Source organism: Felis catus, chromosome D3 (assembly GCF_018350175.1).
Source record: "Felis catus isolate Fca126 chromosome D3, F.catus_Fca126_mat1.0, whole genome shotgun sequence".
In the NCBI taxonomy this organism is placed as follows: Eukaryota; Metazoa; Chordata; class Mammalia; order Carnivora; family Felidae; genus Felis; species Felis catus.
In genome coordinates, this window is record NC_058379.1 from 26,673,606 (window position 1) to 26,693,288 (window position 19,683).

The following is a 19,683-nucleotide window of genomic DNA, read 5'->3' on the forward strand; positions in this document are numbered from 1 at the left end:
CGCCCCCGCCCGCCGCCCCGCGCACGCGCCGCCGCCCCCGCCCCTCTAGCCGGGGGTCGGCGGGGAGCGCGCGCCCGACGGTCGTAGTCCCTCGGTTGGCCGGCGTAGCTGCCCTGCCGGCCCAGCCCTAGTCTCCTGACCGAGTGCCCGCGGGCACCGTCCCGCCCTCCCTTCGGGGTGGCCACGGGGGACTTCCTCTCCTCCTCCTCCCCCTCCTTTTTTCCCTCCTCCTCCTCCCCACTTCCCGCCTCCCGCTCCAGGCGCGCTCACGCCCCCTCTCCTCCGGACCCCTGCCAGCCGGGGATGCCCTGGACCCGACGCCCACCACCCAAGAAGCGGTGGGGAGCTCTCCCGGGCCGTAGACACGCTACTTCTCAAACCGGACAGTGCCAGTCAGCATTCCTGCGGGAGGCCTGGGGTGGCCCCAGAAAAGCGCGTGCCCCACCTGTCCCCGCAGGGGCTGCCGAAGCCTTGGTTCCGGGCTACCCTCGAACAGCACCCAGCCGGCCGGCACCAGCCCCCCCCCCCCCCAAGCCTCGCCCCTGACTCCAAACATCCTCGCTTGTGAATTCAGCCAGGAAAACCCTAAAAGCTGGAGAAAGTTGCTTCTCTCATGCTAAGCCGGGGCCAAGTGGGGTGAGCGCTCCCACGGGAGCTGCCCTTAGGGAGGGGAGCCCCCTGATGGAGGAGCACTCTCTCTCTGGTCAAGGTGGTCACAGCTCCCTTGCACTCAGGTGAGAGGTTGGAGGTTGGATGTTAACCTGATCGCTGAGAAGGAGAACTAAGGAGTCCGGCTCTTGTGGTTTTGCCATCAGTTAAAGAGAGAATCAGGGGACACCCACTGTGCACAGGGGCCCACCGCCAGGGTGATTTAGGGAAGTGGAAAAGCGAGAACCCAGACACCAAGGCAGGAGGGACTTTCCAGCTTCCTGATCCTCGGTCTTGGTCTCATCGTCTGTTCACCACCACCCAACCCCTGCCTGAGGTTTTCATTTGCTTCTTACTACCCGCCCCCCCCCCCCCGGCGGTACACACAAGTCCCCTTTAGAACCCACGTGGTACTCTGGCTGGAGTGGTGGTAAGGGACACCCAGGAAGTCCCAAGATGACCTGAGCTGGGAATTTTTTTTTTTAAGGTTATTTGTTTATTTTGAGAGAGAGAGAGAGAACGAGGGACAGAGAGGAAGGGAGAAAGAGAATCCCAAGCGGGCTCCGTGCTGTCAGTGCGGAGCCCAATGAACGGCTCCGACCCAAGGACCGGGAGACGGTGACCTGAGCCGAAATCAAGAGTTGGTGCTCGGGGCGCCTGGGTGGCGCAGTCGGTTAGGCGTCCGACTTCAGCTAGGTCACGATCTCGCGGTCCGGGAGTTCGAGCCCCGCGTCGGGCTCCGGGCTGGTGGCTCAGAGCCTGGAGCCTGTTTCCGATTCTGTGTCTCCCTCTCTCTCTGCCCCTCCCCTGTTCATGCTCTGTCTCTCCCTGTCCCAAAAATAAATAAATGTTGAAAAAAAAAAAATTTAAGAGTTGGTGCTCAACAGACTGAGCCACCCAGGCGTCCCTGGGAATTAATTTTTTTCAATCCCCCTGAATTCATGCCCATTGGTCACACTGCACCAGGAGACCGGACTCAGTACAAAGTGAGTAAGCGCCCTGCCAATAGCTTACAGGGTTTAACAGAGTTCACCAGAAATGGCTCGGGTCAAGTTTTCGGCATTAAATGTAATGTCACAGCAGAGGCAGCCTCTGGGTGTCTTGAGAACGGCTGCCCTCTTTTGTTCTCTCCCTCCCTTTCTTACCACACCCCCCCCATCTGTTTCCCAGTTATGCCTGCCATCCCAATTGGCCAGTTTTACCAGATATTTCTCAAGATCTATGGCACGATATTGGTAAAGTTGTCCAGAAAAGGATAAGAAGGACGTAAGGAGTCGGAACATGAGTCAAAGGAACTTGGTCGGGCAGCAGAAAGCCAGCACAAGCAAAATACACGAATGAGACAAAGATTTGCGTGATCCAAATATCAAACTTTCATCTTCTACCCACTTTTTTTCTTTTCCCTAAAAACGGGAACACAGAATGTCTTGTCAAAGGTCACCCCAGGAGGAGGGGGTAAGTTCCCCCAAAAAAGCATAACACACTTTCATGACTTAATTAACACGATTTCTTTCAATATGACTTTTGATCATTCAAGCTTTCACAGGATCAGATCCTGAAATACATACTTCTTGCCTACTTTTTCATGATCTTGCAAGGGGGGGAGATTTTTAACCTCGCCTCTGACATCAGTTTAGAATTTTGGTGGTTGTGCTTGTTTTGTTTGGCGGGGGAGGGGGTTGGTTTATGTATATGCGTGTGTGTGTGTTTGTGTGTGTGTGTGTGTGTGTGTGTGTGTGTGTGTGTGTGTGTGTGTGTGTATTTGACGTAATGTAATAAACTTGGAACAAGAGACACCTGAATTCAAATCCCTGCTTGGCTCTCACTGGCCGGGTGATTTCAGCGGCAACCTTTTACCTCTCTGTCCTTTATGGATCTCATCAAGCCACAGCACCCAGGGTTATTGAGAAGACACAGGAGACGGTACACGTAAAATGCCACCTTGCCTGACATCCAGTAGGTCCCCAACAAAGGTCACTGCACTTCCTCTATTTATTTTGTTTCATTTTACCCTGGCATGCGAGAGGAGATACTGAAACTAGTTATTCAGTCACTACACTTGAAGCAGGAAGACCCTTTACCAAAAATAACATCCCCCTGGGGCTTTTCTAGGAACGAACATTGGCATAAATGATTAGCCTCCATAAACATAAGCAATTACTCTTCTAGGAGAAAGAGCAGGGAGTCCAAAATTGGGTCCCCTAACTGAGGCCGCTTCACCATTGAAGTCAGCTGACTGGAGCACCCAGGGGTATTTTTCCTTGGTATTAATAGTGTGCGAACCTTGCTTCCCTGGCTCTCTCCTTGGCTTTTTCCACCCCCTCCTCTCTTTCTTTCCCTTGACTCTCTTCACGTTGAACAGCTTTTTGTGTTCACTGCAAGCAAGAGGCGCTAATGACAGTGATGAAGTTGTCCTAAGTGACCCGCTAGATCCTGTTGCTAAACACCATGGCCAGCCTGTAATCATTACTATGCACAGAGAAAAATGACAGTCCGTTTGCACTAGGCCAATCATGCCCCTTGCGAATAATTACGGTCCCACCCTGCCCTTCCCCCAGATGATTTAAATAGCTTTGGGCTCCCACTGCCTGTGATAATAGATGAAACTGCTGAGTTCCTACAAGGTTCGTAATGTTCTCTTTTCTATGAGTTTCCAGGATTCTGGGAAAACGTAGCTGAGATGGATACATTAAAGTTCATACTCTCCAGGGTTAATTATGATAGCCACTTGAAAGGAAGAAGTTAACTAGAGAGCTAACTCGTCTTTTTTGTTTTAGATTCTGGGCTTAGCTGGGACTGCCTACCCACAGTGAAAATCTCCAGACTATAGAGGACCGGGCAGGGAGGGCGGGGCAGTGAAGTGAGGGATATTCCAGGAAATTAAGCCCACAGGAAAAAAGTCAAGTCGAAGGTTCAGATGAGCTGATGTCGGAGACCAGCAGAACATGTCTGGCCTTAATTTATTAATATCACCATCTTTCATTCAATCACTGCTAAGAGTGACATGATTGGTTTGCAAGCACGTGTTTTGTAAGTGACATGATCGTTTTTTTGCAACAGCAAGATAATTTTGCTACCCCAAAAGCAATACACACGATTGGCATTTGAGTGGGTTCATTTCCAAACTTCTCACTCTGTGAAGTCTGCAGACATCTCTAGCAGGATGGTGTAACACACTTTTATGACTTAATTAACACGATTTCTTTCAATCGTGTTAGGATGGTGACCCCATTTCACCTGTAACCTTCATCACAATCCCACTTCTTTCCATGTGTGCGTCATACGACCTGCGTTTATTCTATCAGCAAAGCTTTACAAACTTGAATGGCGGCCCTATGCCTAACCACCCAGTACTTTAAAAGATCTGTCGGGAGACCTGATATCAAGCTTTGGTTTGCGTGGCACTGAAATTATGTTCACTACAGAAGTACCTTCCTCTAAATATGTCGATGGAGGGGCACCTGGGTGGCTCAGTCAATTAAACCTCCAACTTCGGTTCAGGTCACGATCACACGGTTCGCGAGTTTGGTCCCCACATCAGGCTCTGTGCTGACAGCTCAGAGCCCGGAGCCTGCTTTGGATTCTGTGTCTCCCTTTCTCTCTGCGCCTCCCCTGCTCTCAAAAATAAGCATTAAAATAAATAAATAAATAAATAAATAAATAAATAAATAAATAGGTGGAAACTCATCTCTCTGCCAGGGCTCCAGGTCAGGGAGTCTAAAGAGAAGCCTTAGAGTATTGTGGTTCAGCACGTGGGCTCAGGAGCCAGGTAGCCTGGATTGGAACCCCCGTGCCAGTACTTCTGAGCTGTGCGACCTTAGACGAATCGCTTAATCTCTCTGTGCCTCAGCACTCTCTCAGTGGTATTCGTGGCATTGCTGGGAGACCAATGTTATAGCACATGAAAAGCACTTCGGACACCATCTGACACATAGAAAGCACTCGAAAAAATATTGTCACTGATTTTATCCTCCTCACTGTTAGGAGTTTCTCTATATCATGCAAGGCCTGATGGGAACAGCCCAGTCCTGGGACACAAGAAGTCATGCTGAATGTGACGACCCCCCCCTGCCCCCACCGCCCCTGACTCTGGCATTGCTGAGTAGCTGGAAGCAAGCCTCTTACACCGTTTAAATCTCACCGCCCACCCCTGCCTAGTAAAAGGATCGAATGAGCTGGTGTCCAAGGTCCCATCAAATTCTAAAGTTCTCTGGATCTATGTAATCCTACGGCGAATCCCTTTGCACGGTGAAGAATACGGACGCCCCTCAATAACATAACATCTTGTGGGGTTCGGTTTTACCGTTATCAGACAATACGCAGACAGTGCGCAGTTAATCCTTATGGTCGCCAGAGATAAATCCCTTTGCCTAACAGAAAGATTTGCAGAAGGAGAGTAAGGCAGAGAAAGCAATGAAATGGCCTGAGACCAGGCTCTCCCGTGAAAATCCCCTGGGGGGGAGGGGGACAGTTGGGGAGGGGAGGTGGTCCAGGGAACATTCAGGAATAGGAAGTCTGTTCCTCTGCCATCTGTGATGTTTTGAGTTTGCTGTTCGGCAGAGCAAGGCCGTGCCTTTCCGTTGACCCTTACAACCTCATGGCTTGTATTTGTGGGCACTTCGCTGGTGGCTTGCAGGGGATATGGGGAGCCAGGGGCCACCCGGGCCCAACACCCGTGATAAAGGAACAGCCAAAAGACGGAGAGATTGAGAGCTGAGCAGAGGCAGGAATGCAGGGCCAGCAATGACATTTGGAAAGCGAGCCCCTCGGAACCCTCAGACACCCAGGGCAGGTCTTGGCTTTTCTGTGGGACCAGAAAGCCCATCTTGTCTCCCTCTCTGGCAGTGAGAAGATGACCTCTGGGTATGTAAGTCACAAGGCCTGAACTTGGCTGCATTGGCAAGTTACCTCTGGCCCTTAACCCGGTGACCTTCCCTCCGCGGTTCTGCCTAAAAGGACATGGGCCACTCAGCTGGGAAATTATATCGAGACCCGTCCGAGAAAGGCCACCATAGACCCCAGTCTGCTAAGAAAAATCCTATTGGCCTGCCCTGTCACACCCTTCAAACACAAGTCGTGTGGGGCATACCACATGGGCCAGTGGCTGCAGGGGACCAGTGAATCTATTCCCCACCTCTCAGCTAGCATCTCGTTCTCACGCGGCCACAGCCGGTTCTGTTTCTTCCCTCCCAGCCAGAGGTGAGAGCATCCCAACTGTCTCATTGTGTCAGAGCTCATGGGTGTAGACTCAGAAACAAAATCATGGTCACTGGGCCAGCCCTGGCATAACCCCGATCTAAGAGGACGCCCCCAAGAGCCACCAGAAAGGTGCTGGCCTAGAGCCCTCCCCCCCCCCAGCCCTGGCAAGACACCCAGGTGCTGAAATTGCGAATGTGCAGATCCAGACTCAGAAAGCCAGAGGGGGGCCCTGAGAGACTGCACTTCTCACAAGCCCGGACGCCCTGGGCCTCAAGGAGGAGGCCCCACCCCATGCCTACCCAAGGGGGAATCTGCACCATAACCAGACTGCCAAGGGATTCCCGTGGTTAAAGGCTGAGAAGGTCGCCCTTGAACCTTTAGTTCAGGCACACGCCACTTGGGAGAAATCCAGATTAGGGAAAGATCAGATCAGCTGAGTCCAGATGGGCAGCCCCTAGAGAGAGGAGGAGGAACAGGAGAGACGTGTCAGGGAGGTCAGCAGGATGGGATTAGGTAGGGCCTGGGAGCCGCAGAGGGGAACTGAAGCTATTTTAGGGAAGCCAGTGGAAGGTTTCAAAACTTATCAGATATGCTTTGGACTCTTCTGGCTGGAGATACGACACAGGTGAACGAGAGGGACCCCGGCCCGGTATAGGGTAGCATCCAAGGCCCCCGCACACACCTTGGCGTGTGCCAGGACAGAGGGGAGTCATGCAGGGTGATTTGCAGTTCTCCATGCCAGCAGGAAACACGAAAGGAAAGCCCTCCTTCCCTCCTCCCTGGAACCTTCAGAACAAATCTGTCATGTTCCTCATCCAGAAGATGCCCCCAGCTTGCCAGTTGTTCACCTTGCCTCCAACCCAGCCCTCCTCCAATCCTGACACCTCCCTGCCCCTGCTCCAGAGCCCTCAATAACTCCCCATTGCTTACCAAGTTATCTTCAAACTCCTCTGCCCACGCGTTTTTATGCTCTGCCTTCTATTTCCGCCTGATCTGTGCCACCTTTGTTCACGCTTGCGTTCATTCAACAAACATTTCGCTGAGCACCATCAGTGTGGCAGGCACTAAAAAGAAATCACTCATCCGCCAGGACACAGAACCAGTCTTAGGAGGTAGATGGCCACGCTGACATCCTTTTCCAAATAGGGCACTCTGGCTGTATGAAATAGAAATAATAATAGCAGGCAGCACTTATTAAGTGCTTATGGTATACCAACTATCACATGGAATAGTTTGCGTGACTATCTCATTAACTCTTCCCCAAACGCCGGGATGGAGACGGTTGGCTTCATTTTCAACATGAGAAAGATGCCAAGTCCCTTGCAAAGCAAGTACCATAACTAAATTAATAGCAGTTGAACCCGGCGGGTTGAAAGAGCTTTTTCTCCCCTAATTCCTGTCTTCTAAATAGCCCCCCTGCACTCTAGGTCATGGGGGCTTCTGGGTCAGACAAGATAACGTAGTACACGTTCAGTTGTGCGCTAAGCTGGAAAATCCCAAGAAAATGCTCTAACTCGGTTTCTGCTACTGCAAATCCATTCGCCAAGCCTGGGTCGCACTGGCCAACCCGAGTCTAACTTCAGGGGCTTTTTCCTCCTGGTTTCTTTACCTGGAATGCTCTCCTTCCAGATCTTTTCTTGGCCTCTCACCATTCGAGTTTCTGCTCAAAAGCCACCCCTCCGCAGTAATGCAAAGCTGTCGAGAATTCTCTTCTGAGGCTGCTTTCATTTTCTAAGTCCATTTCTCCTTTTCCTTCCCCTTTCTCTCTTCTTGTCCCTTTAGCCCTTCGGGCACTATTGTCTCTTCCAAATGCCCTCTTCCTTCTTTGAGAACTGCTCTCATGAAAAATATCTCCTATCAGCCATTTACACTGTAGTGTGAATTTGTTGGTCAACTTTCGTAGAAATGTCTGAGTGGTTTTTTTTTTTAATGTTTATTTTATTTTGAGACAGAGAAAGAGAGAGAGAGAGTGAGAGTAGGGGAGGGGCAGAGAGAGAGGATCCCAAGCAGGCTCCATTCTGTCCGCGTAGAGCCCGATGTGAGGCTCAAACCCACGAACTGTGAGATCATGACCTGAGCCAAAATCAAGAGTCTGACGCTTAACTGACTGAGCCACACAGGTACTGCAAGAAATGTCTGAGTTTTAAACCATATTCCTGACCATAAATTAGAAGGCTTTGCCTTTCATTTGCCTGGATTATCTGTGCGTATATGTGCGATCATGAGTGTATGTATAATGTGTTTGGGGCAGCCCCAAGAACCACTCAGCTGACCCTATTGACCTAGAGCCATTTCGGGGTGTGGCATGCTTGAAAATAAAGAGAATGGATCGTTGATGTAAGCCTCGGTCTGAGTCTCATCTCTGTCGTTACCTGTATGATCTTAGCCAAAGCGGCTTCCCCTCTCTGAATCTCCCTTGTCTCCTCTGTAATTGAGGATATTGCAATTGCAAAGATTAGGGGCGCCTGACTGGCTCAGTCGGTTAAGTGTCCGACTTGAGCTCAGGTCATGATCTCGTGGTTCGTGAGTTCGAGCCCTGCATCAGGCTCTCTGCTGTCTGCAGAAGCCCACTTTGGATCCTCTGTCCCCTTCTCTCTCTGCCCCTCCCCAGTTCGTTCTCTTCTCCCCCCCCCCAAAATAAATAAATTAACTTTAAAATATATATCTGGCAAAGATTGTTGTAGGGATTAAATGAGATGGTAAGGCACATGGCTGGGCCCAACAGGACTTGAATGAGTGAAGTCCCCATGGTGGAGTCCGGCCCGATCGCCTCTGTGCCTAGACTTGCCAACACCCACACACTCTCCCAGGGCCCCCACAGCACGTAATTGTTTCCGGTAAGAGCCAAGCGTGGAATTTGGCAGACCACAAAAAGTCCTGGAATTCTGGCCAGTCTCAAGTCTAGAATGCTCTCCCTCCGAGAATCGCCTTCTCCAGGCCAGTTCTGAAGTATCTCAGGCTTATGTGGGGATTGGAACCACTCCAGCCCTGAAGCTCCCCTTCCTGTCACCGTGACCAGCCCAGTGTCACCCCCTGCCGTCCCAGCCTGCAGACCTTCACAGAGTCCGTCCGTGTCACCAAACCCGGCCCCTCCAAAGGCAAACATCCATCCCCTGGAGGGAATCAGAGTCCAGCCACCATGAACCCCAAAGCTAAAGTGATCGTTTTTGAAAGATAAGTCTCTCCAAGGAGCCAAGGAAGGTCTCAGATCTAAAAAATGACACTGTGGCGCGCCTGGGTGGCTCAGTCGGTTGGGCGTCCAACTTCGGCTCAGGTCATGATCTCGCAGTTTGTGGGTTTGAGCCCTGCGTCCGGCTCTGTGCTGACAGCTCAGAGCCTGGAGCCTGTTTCAGATTCTGGGTCTCCCTCTCTCTGCTCCTCCCCACTTGCACTCTGTCTCTCGCTTAAAATTAAATAAACGTGGGGCGCCTGGGTGGCTCAGTCGGTTGAGTGACCGACTTCGGCTCAGGTCATGATCTCACAGTTTGTGAGTTCGAGCCCGCGTTGGGCTCTGTGCTGACAGCTCGGAGCCTGGAGCCTGCTTCCGATTCTGGGTCTCCCCCTCTCTCTGCCCCTCCCCCCCTCTCATGCTCTGTCTGTCTCTGTCTCAGAAATAAATAAACATAAAAAAATTTTTTAAATAAATAATAAATAAATGTTAACAAATATTTTAAGACAAATAAATAAATAAATAATGACACTGCTCCCCATTCATTCATGTATTCCCAGATTCCTTTACTGTATCAGTGCTTTATTTAGCAAGTATTTGTTGGGACCTACTGTGTGCAAGGCCCTGGACGACAGTAGGGGCCAGGTGGACACCCCTACCTCCACAGGATAACATTCTAGCAAGTATACTTCATTAGCACGTAACTGACTCTTGAATTAAGATCGCGCTATGTGCTGCGTGATCGTGCCTGTGACGGGGGACCTCACAAGTAGGTGTGGATCCAGGAGGCCCTCTCTGAGGAGGTGACACTGAAGCCGAGAACTGAGGGGGGCAGAAAGAGGAGGGGAGAGGACTTCCGGGCGGCAGTGGAAGCTTGGGCAAAAGCCCTGAGTAGGAGAAGCGTTCGTGGACAGCCCGGGGACGAGGGGTGAGGTGAAGCCTGCGACCGAGACGGGGCAGAAGTCACACCCTTGCAGGGCCATGAAGTCCACTCCAAAGAGCGGGGCCTGTGCCTTGAGAGCAATGGGGAGCCATGGACGGCATCAAGCAGAGACGTGACATGGTCTGGTTGGCCTTGCGCACGGGACCTCTGGCAGCTCTCTGGATGATGACCTTCCCCTGCCTTTGACATAAGCCCAGAAAAAGACATGAGCCGGGCGGGGGGGCTGGGGAGAGGGAGAGGGTGAGGCCGAATTTTTCTGGAGGACTTTCCTTACAAACTGCTTTATATAGGACTGCGAGGGAGCAAACAAATGGTAGTTCTGTCCATGGAGGCCTTCATTTTTCTAAACAAACAAGAGTGACGAACAGCATGGGGGCAAAATGCTCCCACCCTGGAGGCCTTGAAAAGAAACGTCTGTTTTGCCTCCTCCTAGCAAGTGCCAGGGACCAGTGTGTGCTATGCAAATAGATGCCACATGCAAATAGTGACTCCGTGGGGTCAGTCTGCTGCGGGGGAGGGGGTGGCGGGAGGGAGTGAGATGCAGAGTCACGGGCAGGATCCGGGTGCCGGGGCTTATCTGACAGCACCCGACCTCTCCCCTGTGCTCACCCACCTTTGCTGCCCCATCAATCCAGCTCCCATCCGTATGGACACCCAGCACATATTGGGAAACTCTGAACCCTTGCTCAAGAAATGTTACTCCAGCCAACAGCCCCCTCGGGAGTCTTTAGGACTGCTCCAATCACACTTGGAACCCAACAGATGCGCAAGAGAGAAAGTGATTTCCCAAGACTGTGGGATCACGGTCCAGACATCACGGGGATGTTGGGCTCCAAAACCTTCATCTGCTGGTCACGAGGTGCAGGACTTTAGCATCTCCACGGGGAGTTTCCCCCCATCTAGAAACGCTGTGGTTGTTTCCTGCCAGCACTTAACCTGGGCGAGATCTGTTGGCTGATCAGATCGGGCGTTTTGATGGCATTCGCCGTCTCCGTGCAGCGACGAGGCTTTTGCGTTAGTGATCGCTGGGGAGTCACGTGCCCACAAACTTTGGAGCTGAAGGTGACACTTTGCACCTCAAAGCCCCTGTGCATCGGGGGTTGGGTAGGGATGAGCAGGGGTCTGGGTAGGGATGAGCCCCCTCCGTTCAGGGGCTCACGAGGCTGCGGTCAAGAACATGCTGGGGCCGCCGTCGCATCTGAGCCTTGGCTGGAGAAGGATCTGCTTCCAAGTTTATGTGGGTCCCGCTGACGTGTAGTTCCTTGGGGCCTGTCGGATTTAGGGCCTCAGGTTCTTGCTGACTGTGGGCCGGAGGTTGCCCTCAGCTCCTAGAAGTGACAGCCAGCTTCTTGTGACTTAGACCCCCTGAGCATGGCCACGTGCCTCAACGATGCATCACAAGAGGGGCATTATAATCTTATACACTCGTTCCCCTTGCGTGGTGTACTAGCTCAAAGCCAGCCACTGATCCTGCCCACACCCCATGAGAGGTAACTGCACAAAGGGTGTGAACACCAAGAGACGGGATCACGGGGGGGGGCACCCTAGAAACTGTCCCCGCAGCCTTGGAAATCTCTCCTCCCCTCAAGAGAATGAAATCCTTGGTCACTGGTTCAAGTAAACTGCTATTTGTTAGGGGGCAAAAGGGTATGGTTTCGCTGAAATTTATGCTCTGAGTAATGGAAAAGAACTACTTCCAGCAATATAGGACCCTGGGGGGTCAAGAATGGAGTGAGGGTACAAGCCCAGACGCAAAGGTGTTGCTTAATGGAATAATACGATGACCCATGGGGATGAGGTCCATGGGATCGCGCCCCTAAACACTGGTTTGGTAGGTGACAGAGTGAGAATTGGTCGTGGCTCAGCATATGGACCGGGAACCAGGGTGTTACCTGCACTGTTGGATTCTCAACTTTAATTCACTCTGGTTGGGAGAACCTTAGGCAAATGCCCTGACTTCCCAAGGCCTCTGGTTCTTTATTCAGGAAGTGGGACCAGGGGGTGCCCGGATGGCTCAGTTGGTCAAGTGTCCGACTTCGGCTCGGGTCATGATCTCACGGTTTGTGGGTTCGAGCCCCGCATCGGGCTCTGTGCTGACAGCTCGGAGCCTGGAGCCTGCTTTGGATTCTGTCTCCTTCTCTCTCTGCCCCTCCCCACTTGTGCTCTCTCTGTGTCTCAAAAATAAATAAATGCATAAAAAAAAAAGAAAGTGGGACCAGTAACAGGCTTGTCAGGAAGATTCAAGATAACCCGTACAACGTAGAATGATGCCTATAACAGTGTTTTATGTTAGAATGGCTAAAATTAAAAAGTACAAACAAAACCCAAATGTTGACAAGGACACAGAACAGATGGAGCTCTTATACACTGCTCTTGTGAGTGTAAATTGGTTTGACCGTTTTGGAAAATTGGCAGAATCCGCTAAAGCTAAATATGCATTTACCATATGACCAAGGAATTTTACTCCAAGATATGCATATTTCCGACAGAAATGCGTACTTAGGTATGCCCCCCTCCCCACCCCCCAAAAAATCTGTACTCAGATGTTCACAGAAGCTTTATTCACAGCCAAAACAGAAAGAGTCCAGACATCCATCAACTGTGGAATGGACAAATCATAGCATGGCCATACAATGGAAATACAACGCAGCAATGAAAAAGCACGAACCACTGGCGCGTGCAGCCACATGCATAAATCGAAGGTAATTGTGAGTCAAAGGAGTCAGACACAAAAGAATGCATATGTTATGGAGCCTTTTACACACAACTGAAAAACAAGCAAAAACTAATTGCTGCTGTCCGAAGAATGGGTTACCTTAGGTGGGGACTGACTGGGAGGGCAGGAGGGAGCCTCCTGGGGGGCTGCCAGTGTTTTAGATCTCGATCTAGTTGTTATTTACAACTTGGTCTAGTTATTTACGATCTTTGGTCTAGTGATTTACGATCTAAGTAGATGAAAATTTGGTGTCGACCTTCGGCTCCCATTCCCAGCCCTTCTTGCCTTGATTGCTTCGCGCAGGGCATCAGAAGAGAGGGCATCTGTCCTTTGTGAGCCCAGGGTTCTCCCACACACTAATATTGACCAGTTAAATAACAGAATATGCAGCCGTGAGATTCGCTATCTACATGAACTTGATCAGAAGCAGACGAAGACGTACAGCCTGCAGCCTGCCTGGAGGTCCCAAATGCAAAACAAACAAACAAGACGGCTCTTTTTCCCTAATGTCTCTTTTTCCATCAAGGAGCATCTTGTGCACAGAATTCCCACCTGGGACGCCGGGAGGACTGTGCATCTGCTTTCCCTCATCTCATGACAGGAATGCTGGGGAGATTTGCAGTCCTGAGCCCCCACCCTAGAACCTGAGCAGCCCTTCCCGCGTGAAGCCCTTACTGGGGGTTTTCTCCTAAGGCTTTGCGAACTGTATCATGCTCGGTGACCCTGACAAGTCAGTGGCAGGTGTTTCCCCTGCCACATCTCAAGGACGCCGGCAGGTGCTAAAACAACTCGATTTCCAGGACACTTGTGTCTGGGTGGGAAATTTGACAGACGGCTGCTTTCTCTTGCTTGTGTCTATCCACTTCTTTCTACCTTATTATCAGACCTCTTTCTTCCTCTTTGACTCTCCATCACGTAGCGCACTGTAAACCCTCAATAAACGGGAGCGATGATCACTGCTTGGCAACGTGAACCAGTGTGGTCACTGAGAAGTGAGCCCCATCGTGGAGCAGAAGTAACCCAGGCGGACCGACAGCAGCCTCTCTGAACTTGCCCTCCAAACCCTCAGACACCCTTGACTCTGATTCAAGGCAGAATGAGCACTTTGGTGATTAATTCCACTTCTGAGATTCCTTGATTGAAAGAAGAGGCGCCCTAGATCAGTGATTTTGAAGCCGTGACTCAAGACTGATGGGTGGTAGGTCACGAAATACATCTAGACAGATGCAAGCAGCATTTTAAAATGAAGTAAAATAGAATGGAGTAAAAATCATTAGAGTGAGTCACAGATTTAGTTTTAAGCATTGTTTTGTGAGACGTTTGTTTCAGAGGTACAGATGTGTGCTGGTGTGTGTGTGTGTGTGTGTGTGTGTGTGTGTGTGTGTGCTGCTTCATAAAATGTACTTCTTGGGGCGCCTGGGTGGCTCAGTAGGTAAGCATCCGACTTCATCTCAGGTCATGATCTTGCAGTTCGTGAGTTCGAGCCCCGCATTGGGCTCTGTGCTGACAGCTTGGAGCCTGGAGCCTGCTTCGGATTCTGCATCTCCCTCTCTCTCTGCCCCTCCCCCACTCACACTCTGTCTCTCTCTCAAAAATAAATAAACATTAAAAAAAATTTTAATGTATTTCTTACGGTGGGCCAGGATCAACGACTTTTTTTTTTTCAACGTTTTTTTTTTTTTTTTTAATTTATTTTTGGGACAGAGAGAAACATAGCATGAACGGGGGAGGGGCAGAGAGAGAGGGAGACACAGCATCTGATACAGGCTCCAGGCTCCCAGCCATCAGCCCAGAGCCTGACGCGGGGCTCAAACTCACGGACCGCGAGATCGTGACCTGGCTGAAGTCGGACGCTTAACCGACTGCGCCACCCAGGCGCCCCCAGGATCAACGACTTTGAAAGCCCCTGAGCCAGATCATGTGTCCACAAGCATTCTGGTCACTGCAAATATAAATTCGTAATTCATTGACTTGGCTCAAGTAAACTATAAAATTGAGTCCCCAAGACCGAGGCCAGCCCCTCATCCGTGGTTGCTCCGGTCGGTACCACCACCCCACCACCCTACAGCAGCCTGACAATCACTCTCAGTCTGCCCAATTTCATGTCAAAGTGGAAATTGCAACCACAGTGATCAATGCAAATTTTGTTAAGTGAAGACACTCTCGGACCTCTTGGGTGGATGACGATGCACTTTGGAGAACGGGCTTTGAGAGCGTAGCCTTTTAAGAGATAGATCACTCATAAGAGCCTCCTTCATTAAGCCGAAATGATAAGGCTGTGTGATGAGGGGCGAGACACTTAACCTCTTTGGGCTTCTGCTGGTTTGATGATAAAACAAAGAGTGAGTGGGGCTGGCAGGGAGACATAACGTTTAGTTTTTTCCTTTTCAGACTTCTGTGTCACTTGATTCCCAATAAGGAGGTGCTGGGTTTTTTTTTAATTTTTTTTTCAAAGTTTTTTTTTAATTTATTTTTGGGACAGAGAGAGACAGAGCATGAACGGGGGAGGGGCAGAGAGAGAGGGAGACACAGAATCCGAAACAGGCTCTAGGCTCCCAGCCATCAGCCCAGAGCCTGACGCGGGGCTCGAACTCATGGACCGCAAGATCGTGACCTGGCTGAAGTCGGATGCTTAACTGACTGCGCCACCCAGGTGCCCCGGAGGTGCTGTTTTTTAAACTTTTTAATAAATTTTTTTTTAATGTTTTTATTTATTTTTGAGAACGAGAGAGAGAGAGCACGGCACGAGCAGGGGAGGGGCAGAGAGAGGGAGACACAGAATCCGAAGCAGGCTCCAGGCTCTGAGCTGTCAGCACAGAGCCCAACATGGGGTTTAACTCGTGAACTGTGAGATCATGAGCTGAGCTAAAGTTGGACCCTCAACCGACTGAGCCACCCAGGCGCCCCCAGCAAGCAAGTGACTCTTGATCTTGGCTCAGGTCATGATCTCCCAGTTGTGGGTTCGAGCCCCACACCAGGCTCTGTGCTTACAGTGTGGAGCCTCCTTGGGATTCTCTCTCTCCTTCTCTCTCTCTCTCTCTCTCTCTCTCTGCCCCTCCCCCCTTCTCTCTCAAAATTAAATAAATAAACTTAAAAAAAAAGGGGATAGTTGAGCTGGATTGTGGTTTCGCAACGTTGGAAACATATGTCCCTTTTATTTATTTATTTTTAAAGTTGTATTTATTCATTTTGAGAGAGGCAGAGAGCGCAAGTGGGGGAGGGGCAGAGAGAGAGAGAGAGGGAGAGAGAGAATCCCAAGCAGGCTCCTCCCTGTCAGCATGGAGCCTGGACTCATGAACTGTGACATCCTGACCTGAGCAGAAACCAAGGGTCAGACGCTTAGCCAACTGAGCCACCCAGACACCCCCAAACACATGTCCTTTTTAATAAAATGGAAATTGCATGTCCTTGGGCCACCTGCACAGGCTTCACTCTTCCCCGGGCCAGCTTCGGACCAGACTCAAGATGTCTGTGGGGAGGAAGGGAGGGAGGGAGGATGGGAAGGAAGGAAGCAATGCCAACTTGAACGTGAGGCCACGGGGCGTGGACGGACAGTGTCTGCCTTCTTCCCCACCCCGTCCCACTCTGCCGGATTCTCCTGTGCCCCAGACTTTCACAAGCAGTGAGGGGCGGACACTCCTACATCAGCCCTCTTCACAGAGTTCTGCTTCAGCGGGACACGACAAGGGCCAGATGTCCCTGCGAGCTCTGGCTGTTTTACGTCACCAATTCTTGTAACGATGCTCAGTAACTGGTGCTTGGTGAGCTCTCTGCAGCCACAGCTCCCCTTCACGGACCTTTGCTTCCCCAGCTTCTTCCACACACACGTGTGTGTTCTGATTCCTGTAAGGTCCTACGTATCCCGTAACACGGTGTGGTGCTGCTTCTGTGACCAACCCCTCGGTGATGCACCTATTCTGGCCCCTAGCCTCTGAGACAGCAGGGGCAAGAATAAGCTGGAGATGTCAATAAAGAGCCAGACCCTGCAGCGCCTTGAAGTTTGGGTAAGGAGCGTGGACTGAATTCAGAGGGCACTAGGGAGCCATGGAGTGTGTGGTACCAGCGCCTGGCGTGGCTATATTTTTGCTTTTCAGATGAAGTGCTATAGAGAGTTTGGCTTAGTGGGGAGTCGGACTCTGGGGAAGTCAGTGAAAGGGCCATGACACTCGTCCCCGAGTATTTATTTTTACCGATTTGGATGGAGCAGTCGGTCAATGAAAGTTAAACTTTAGTCATGGCATGAAAGGTAATAAATCCCTTGTGGAACAAACATTTACTATTTCTGGGCCACAGGTCCTCGGTGAAATGTGGATGGTCACCTCTTTTTCCATCCAGGATCCAGAACTGGATGTCTGGATCCAGAACTGTCCCTGAAATAGTGACAACACGGATCGGGTCAACAAGATGGACCGGAAGAGGCGGGTAAGTTACACGGAGACCACAGGCGGCAATAGCCACACGGCAGTGCCCGCAGCCGCGTGTGCAGAGGCTGGTGCATCCGCAACGACAGGAAAATGTTCAAAACGAGGGAACATGAAAGACAAGGAAACTAATGGTCTCCTTTGCCGTCCGACAACCGCCACGTCAGATCTGTTTCATATCAATTTCCAGAGCACTTTTCTGAGCTTACGGCCCAGTACGACATTATCTTTCTGAAAATTAAGCCCTAAAGGAAGCAGCTTCATCTTTCCTTATCTGCTAGGAAAAGAAAGAAAAAGGAAAGAGGAGAAAAAGAGAAGTAGGTTCAGATCGTATGTTCTGTTTCTCAGCTAAAAAAAAAAAAAAAAAAGGCTACAGCTGCCTTCAGTGTCCTTTTGCATTTCTGCTTTGAGATTTACATTTAGGAACGGTATTTTGATTGAGAGGGGTCCCCCCGAAACCCAGAGGGGTGGGTGGATATGAGCTAGCAGCAGCGAGAGGAGGAGGGGGAAGTTACCCTCCTGCCTAAAGAAAACTCATTTTCAATTCTTCTGAAATTAGGAGAGTGACCTTTATTCCCACTTCATGACAAGGGAGTGGAAAGGAATGATAATGCCGAAATGCAATGGCCGGGAGTGTCCTTTTCTTCCCCCAGATGCATCCTCTCAGATTGTACCTGGGAGGAGAAACTCCTGGGGGTCATAAGGTGCAGAGAGAGCCCAGACCCCCAAATACCAGGCAGGAATGAAGTGACCCGTGTGGCAAAGCTTCTAACTGTTTCTGCCACTATGTTCTGGATGAAGAGGCTTCTCTTCTTTTGTCTCTGTCTGTCAATCTCTCCTCTCCCCTCTCCTTTCTCTTTCCTACCACATCGTTCCTTTGTGAAAATGCTCTCTGAATACGCTGGAAAAGCAACCCCAAGCAACAACCTGCCCCTGGGCCATGTCACTCTGCCTTTGGCCCCGAAACTCCCAACCAAACCCCCAACCCTATGACAACACCACGAGTCCCTTCCATTCCCCACCCCTCTCCAAAGGACACTGTTGCCTCCATTGGGCATCAAAGGCTTTATTTTTTACACAGTGGCAGCCAGTGTCAGGCACAGTGCCAGGTGCTGGAGACACGGGGACACCAGAACGGACAAGGGCTCTGCCCTCGAAGAACTCTTATTTTAAGAGTTTTACACCACTAGGTTGTAGGAAGTACAGGGGAGGAATTAAACAGTGATTTGTAGAATACCACAGAGGGAGAGCCCCGTAGATGGGTGGTCGGCGAAGGTCTCTCTGAGGAGGAATGGAGATCTGGGTAGATGCCAGAAGGTCTTGGGGCAGGAAGGAGCTCTGAGAATTAAAAGTTCAGTCAGCTGAGAGGGATGGGTGGGAGTCCAGTCAATAAGGTCTGAGAGGTGGGCAGGAGCCAGGTCATATAGAGTCTTCTGGAATCCATGAAGAATGATAGAGGGTCGGGGCGCCTGGGTGGCGCAGTCGGTTGAGCGTCCGACTTCAGCCAGGTCACGATCTCGCGGTCCGTGAGTTCAAGCCCCACCTCGGGCTCTGGGCTGATGGCTCGGAGCCTGGAGCCTGTTTCCGATTCTGTGTCTCCCTCTCTCTCTGCCCCTCCCCCGTTCATGCTCTGTCTCTCCCTGTCCCAAAAATAAATAAATGTTGAAAAAAAAAAAAAAAAAAAGAATGATAGAGGGTCATCGAGGGATTTTGGCCATGTGTGGGAAGGTCTATGCTTCTTTTATGGAATATTCATCATCTTTCTGCCCAAAGCTTCCTCATAATTAGACTCTTTGGTTGTCCACATAATTAGATACTTCTATGTATAGATTACTAAGTGCTAGGAATTCGGACTGGGCCTCATAAACTCTAAATTTTACAACTAGAAGCAGTTTCTGAAGATCACCTCTTTTAATATCATTTACTCTTTTACCTTTTCTGATAAGAACTTTTTTATTTGATGATAAAGGTGATAATGCTGAATCCATTAAGACCACTTTGGGTAGGAGTAATGAGAACTCAACCAGTTGGCTTGAAACCATAAAAGCTATTTATTGACCTCTTTTGACTGAAAAGTCCAATAGTACATCGTCTTCAGACGAGGCTTGATCTGGTGGCTTGACAATGATACCGGGGAGCCTCTGTCTTCATTGTTCCGTTCTACAATCCATAGTGCCCGCTTCCTCCTAAGGCTGGCTTCCTTCAGAATTACGGGACGGCTGCCGGTATCTCCCCCGGCTATCATCTTACTTGTTAATGCCTAGTGAAAAACAGCCACAGTCTATTTCAACTTGCCCAGCTAAAGTCCTGAGATTAAATTTGGACCTGCTTAGGGGATGTGTCCATCCCTGGAATAATCACTGAGCTAGGGGAATTCAATAACCTCATTGGCTTGGCCCAAGTCATGTGCCTTACCCCTCGAACCCAGCGGGGGGGGGGGGGGGGGGGAGTTACCTTTTGCAGAAGCACATCAGCTAAGATTAGAGAAAGGATGATCTCCCCGCCCACCCCTGGCAAAACTCAGAGTCATATAGTCAAAATTGGGAATGGTTGGGGGATGGCTGAATTAGACCTTCAGACCATTTGT